This window comes from Podarcis bocagei (genome assembly GCF_964188305.1).
Source record: "Podarcis bocagei genome assembly, chromosome: 16".
In the NCBI taxonomy this organism is placed as follows: Eukaryota; Metazoa; Chordata; class Lepidosauria; order Squamata; family Lacertidae; genus Podarcis; species Podarcis bocagei.
The window spans coordinates 6,646,786-6,652,785 of NC_138142.1; positions in this window are offsets into that span (position 1 = coordinate 6,646,786).

Below are 6,000 nucleotides of genomic sequence, written 5' to 3' on the forward strand. Positions count from 1 at the left end.
TATGCCACTTTAATGCCCACCTCACAAACCCCAAACATGAGATACAAAAAAGAAGCATAAAAGAATACACACACAGGGAGGAAAAAAGAATGGCACTAATTAGTTTTTCACTTTTCTGCAGGCGTTTGAAGGAGTGGGGTGAGGAATGACATGACAGCAGAGCCAACTAAAGGTTCCTTGAAGAGATAAATTAATCAACCTGATGATAAACCACAGTGGAAATGATTAAACAAAAAATGGATACATACTGGAAATAACAGGACTTTTGAAGTTTAAGTCTCTTTCTGCAGCACACATTGCTATTGTAAATGTCAGAGGACATATTCCCTTTTTCATCTCAAGGGTATCAAACCCAAGTCTGACTCGCTTAGTTTCTTCATATCTCATCCAGCCCATTCATCATCAGCTGGGGCAATCCAAGTTCAGATGTTGCCAATTTGTAACTCCCATCCCTTGGCTGGGGCTAATGGGAGCTTGAGCCCAACAGTTATTTGGTAGACTATCTCTGTTCTAAAGACTAGAAGAATTAAGTGTGCACATCAGCAGGACAGATTTAAACTGGAAACCTTAAAGCTGATGAACCCATGAAAGAGAATTTCCCTGATGTCCTGCTTGTGGGTTTCCCATGGGTCTCTGCTTAGCCATTATTACTCAATGGACCTTCCATTTGATCCAGCAGGGCTCTTCTTATATGCTTAAGAATGGTGGCGTTCTGCACAAAGAGGAATCTGTGTCACTTGTTCTGCACAATTCTGGGATTGATCCATAACTCTGCCATTTTCCAATACAGTTCTGGACCTATTACAGAAATACATTGGCGGCAGGTTCAGCATGCCCCTGAGGTGCTAATCCTTCAGCTATGTCCACCTCCCATTTCTGGAGCTGTCAATAGTTATTCTGCTCTGCCAAATACATTTTGTTCAATCCAGGACTCTGGGGTGTATTGTGGCATTTGCAATGAGTCCTGCAATCTCTTCTAGACATGTGCCTCTCTGTTTGTACTCTATGGTTTCCAGAATGCCAGAGGGCATCATCACTACTTGCTTGACACAGCAGAAGCCTCAGAGTTGACAACAGCATAATGTTGCAAAGCCCACAGTGAAGGTGGTGTGGTGGGCGATGTTGAGGGGCAGGGGCTCTGCTTTCTGAGCTAGAGATGGGTTGTTGACCGTGGGAAGGAGGAAGTAAATAGACAACAGTGGGGAGCACACCATGTTAATCCAGCTGCAGGGCCTAGCACAATGGACACTTAGACTTGCAGTGTATATCAGCTGCAGATGGAAGTCTACTGAGCGCTGAAATACCCCAGAAGATGTGTGTTATGAAGGAGATTCATTCTCAGTCAGAGGTGAGGTCTGATTATTTCACTTGACATTCAGGAAAGGAGGTGGGGAAGGTTGTGATGGTGAGTCATGAAGAGGAGACATGTGGAAGTGTTTTGTTTGTAACAGGTGAAAAGTGATGTATGTCGGGGCAAAATGATATTAATTTCACATATACACTCATGGGGTCTAAACTGGCAGTGACGGACCAGGAGCAAGACCCTGAGGTTGTAGCAGATAGCTCAGTGAAGATGGGGACCCCGTGTGCGGCAGCTGTGAAATGACAAATTCCATGATAAGGAACATTGGGAAAGGAATTGAAAATATAACTGCCAACATCATAATGCCATTATACAAATCTTTGGTGTGACCACATTGGGAATACTCTATATAGTTCTAAATGAGCCATTGGCCTGATACAGCAGGCATTTCCTATGTCCTCAAATGTGCAGAACTGTATTTAAGACTGGGGGAAATTGAAATTGAGGTTTGCTCATCCTTACTGACAACGTACTGTAGTACTGTTAAAGAATCTTAAGGCTTTATATTTTGGGGAGTTAATTTATTGGAATACAAGGCTTCGGAATTATAAGTGGCTCTCAAAGGAGTTTTAAGTCTTGGAAGTGTTTTCATGTTTTGATATTTCTGATGAAGCTTAATGTCTCATGTCAAGCCGAGAGAGAGAGAGAGAGAGAGAGAGAGAGAGAGAGTGTGTGTTGTGAGTCAGTCCTACTGGAGTCTTCAAAAAAGTTTTGAGGCATCTTAGTGTTTCCATAATTGTGATGTGATTTTGATTTATTGTACTTACCATATTTCACTAGAACTACATTTCAAATTGAAACAGAAAATGTAATACATTAATAGCAAATGAAACAGTTAATCAGAGACACAGATACAGTACTGTTGGACGTTTAACTCCCATCATGCCTGATCATTGGTCATACTACGTGGGGCTGATGGGAACTGGAGTTCAACAGCCTCTCAAGGGCACTTTTCCCCCAAGCACCCACAAAATTGCCTAGCCTACATCACAGGATTGTTGTGAAGTTAAAAACTATTGAGCCCTGCAGTTGCGATCCTGGGGCCCTCAAGGAAAAGGAAGAACATAAATAAAGTGAATGATTGCAGCTAACATCTAGGCAAGAATGGAGCATCCAAAGAGCCCACCTTTTTAAGAAGCAGGCCGCCATTTTGCATTTGAAGGATGGGGAACCTATGGCCCCTCATGTGATGCTACACTACAACTCCCATCATGCCTGAAAGTTTGAAGGGGAAGACAAGAACTGGAGGAGTGGAAAGGTAACAGAGATAAGAGTAGTGGGAATGACATTCTGGAAAGTAGGGCGAATCAATGGAAGAAGTGGAGATGAACTGGAGAGCCTCCTTAGGTAGGTCTGTGTGTAAAGCACAGTGGGGAGGCAGTACCAATACTCTTTAGAGCATGGCTGGGGAACCTGTGGCTCTCCAGGTGGTGCTGTGCTACAATTGCCATTGCCCCTGACCATTGGTCACACTGGCTGGGGTGGTGGGAGCTGTAGTCCAACAACATCTGGAGTGCTACTGTCTCCCAATCCTTGTTTTAAGACAAAGAGAGAAGTCAGCTTGGGGAGCCTTTAGTCCTTTACAGCTCTGGATGACAATGGGTCCCCAAGGTGGATCCAAGGAAGAGGGAAAACTCTGAGGACCTCATTAAGTAAACTTTTAGCAGCAAACATATATAATTTGCCTTGGGTTGCTTCATGTTTTGTGAGTTTGTCTTTTTAATAATTTACAGTGATAGTCTTCCCCAGCTATAGGAAATGCATTGTAAATGGGTGTTTTCTTATTATCTAGCCAGCTGCATTTAACCTTGCCTTCTAGGGTCAGCTATCTCACTTCACTTTATGGACTGTCTGGCACTGAAGGAAGCTATCTCAGCAGATTGTGTCTCAAGATGATGATAAGTCTGTCCCAATGGCAAAGGTGCAGCACTCCAGAAACAAAGCATTCATTATTGCTCAGATGATAGTTGCAAGGTGACCAGGGATAACTTCCTCCAGTAGAGGTCCATGTGGCAGCTCTGTGCTCAATCCCAGGTGTCTCAAGAGAGGTGGTTATGCAGTACCTTTCTTGTTTACAATCCCATGCTTGTTTCCCCAAGACTAGGAGCTTAAAGCCATACCCAAGAAAGCTCCACGCAGAGTAGACCTCTAGAAATGAATGAATCTGCATCAGCCATATCCATTAATTTCAGCCGGTCTACCCTGGATATGACTAACATTGAAAACAATTGTTAATTCCTCATCCATGCCTGGCTCTAGCAAAAGAACATAACAAGAGCCTGCTGGATCAGGCCAATGGCACAACTAGCCCAGCACCCTCTTCTCACAAGCAGAAAACCCACAAGCAGGATTTGCGCACAAGAGCACTCTCTATTCTTGTGGTTTCCAGCAACTGATATTCAAAACTATGTTTGCCTCCAAATTGCCTCCTGTGATTTCCATGGATTAACTATGTTCTGCGTGAAGAAATATTTCCTTTCATCTGTCCTAAATCTTCCAGCGCTCACCTTCATTGTATGTCCATGAGTTCTAGTGTTAGACAAGAGGGTGGATAACTTTTCTCTGTCCACTTCTTCCATGCCATGAATCATTTTAGGTACTTTTATCACATCACCACTTACTGACCTTTTTCTCTAAGCTAAAGGATTTCAAATGCTGCAACATTTCTTCATGGGGGACTCTCCCCATCCCCTTGATCATTTCGGCTGCCCATTTCTGAACCTTTTCCTAATTCTACAGTATCCTTTTTGAGGTGGATAGGGCTGTACACAATGTTCCAAATGTGGTCGCATCATAGGTAAAGGTAAAGGGACCCCTGACCATTAGGTCCAGTCACGGATGACTCTGGGGTTGCGGTGCTCATCTTGCTTTATTGGCCGAGGGAGCCGGCATACAGCTTCTGGGTCATGTGGCCAGCATGACTAAGTCGCTTCTGAAGAACCAGAGCAGTTCACGGAAACACCGTTTACCTTCCCACTGTAGCGGTACCTATTTATCTACTTGCACTTTGACGTGCTTTCGAACTGCTAGGTTGACACGAGCAGGGACCAAGCAATGGGAGCTCACCCTGTCTGGGGATTCGAACCGCTGATCTTCTGATCGGCAAGTTCTAGGCTCTGTGGTCTAACCCACAGCGCCACCCACGTCACATCATAGTTTCGTATAATGGCATTACGATATTGGCAATTTCATTTTCAGTTCCCTTCCTAATGATTCCTCACATGGAATTTGGTTCCTGCAGTGCCCCCAAGGCTCCATGTCCAATGCAACTGAAATGGTAGCGCTTCCCCAAATGCACCTCTGGTCCCAATACTAATTCTTAGGTGACTCTACCATCTACATCTCTCCATTCAGAGATCTGTCTATTTATACTTACTCCTTGCTTCCTGCAACTTAACCATCCACGTTTGCATATCAGTTTGCATTTTTAAAGAAAAGTGCTCATGAAAATTCATTAGCATTTTACTGCAAATCTCTCCTAATATACACATTTTTTTTGCAAAGCAATTTGCCCTAATAGAATTAGCTTTTGTCTGATATTTTCCCTAATATATGCTTTTATGCACACTTCCCCCTGGAATATGAATTTCTGTACACATGACTTGGCTGCAGAATGGCCCTGCAAAATTCAGAGCAATGCAGATTTTGAAGGCTGGATGTGCTTTGGTTCAGATACTGTTTTGGAAATGGCAAATCAGGCTGGTTCACTTTTAAACGCAAACTGAATTGAAGTTATCCTCAGTTCCTAGATGTCGGCAATTGCTACATATTAAACTTGTCAGTAATTTTAGTCCTACTTGAAGGAAATCCATTGTAATTAATGAACATGATTGAGGCCCATTAATTTCAGTGGATCTGACCCAAGTGTAGCTTAGTTGCATATAACCCTAGATTATCTTTTTGGAACGGTGTTGCCATCTGTGGACCGGGAAGGCATCACAAAGTATAGCGGCTCGTTGTCAAAAATCCATACTTGTCAAGATCTTCTAACCATACAATTGCCCTTTTGTCTGTGCAAAGGCGGAAAAACTGTCTCAAAGGCAGGTAGAAAATCCCAGTGAGACTAACATACATTTTAGTACTAGAAGAATACATGTTGTTCCCACTTCCACCTTGCCTCTTTCCAATCCTAACTACTCTCTCCTCGCCTCCTTGCATTTGTTCTTTCATTGAGAGAGGGGCTTTTGTTTATTCACAAAATCCATGGTTGTGGAAAGCGTTCAAGGTCAGGGCAAAGAAAATAAGAAAAATTGCAAGCGAGAGCAAGTCTGACACCAGCTGATAAGTCGCCTTTTGCATGAGCTTGAGTCTCTCATCAATCATGTTTTGAGGTTACGGCATGGAAGATTTGTCCCAACTACTGAAATTCATAAATTAGAAGATGCAATGGGAATACAATGAGCTGGGCCACAGGAGAATGTACTATATTCCTTATGACCTGGATGAAAAGCACCGTATGAAGGAAGAAGGAGCAATGCACGCTGATAGAGGATCTAATTTAAGAAAGAGCATTGAGAAATGAGGTTTGATAAATGAAAGGATTTCCTTCCACTGCAAAACTCAGAAAGGGGTTTTAGGAGCTTGCACATGCTTATGTGGACTCATTGCTGGATAACCGCAACTTAGGAAGCCAAACA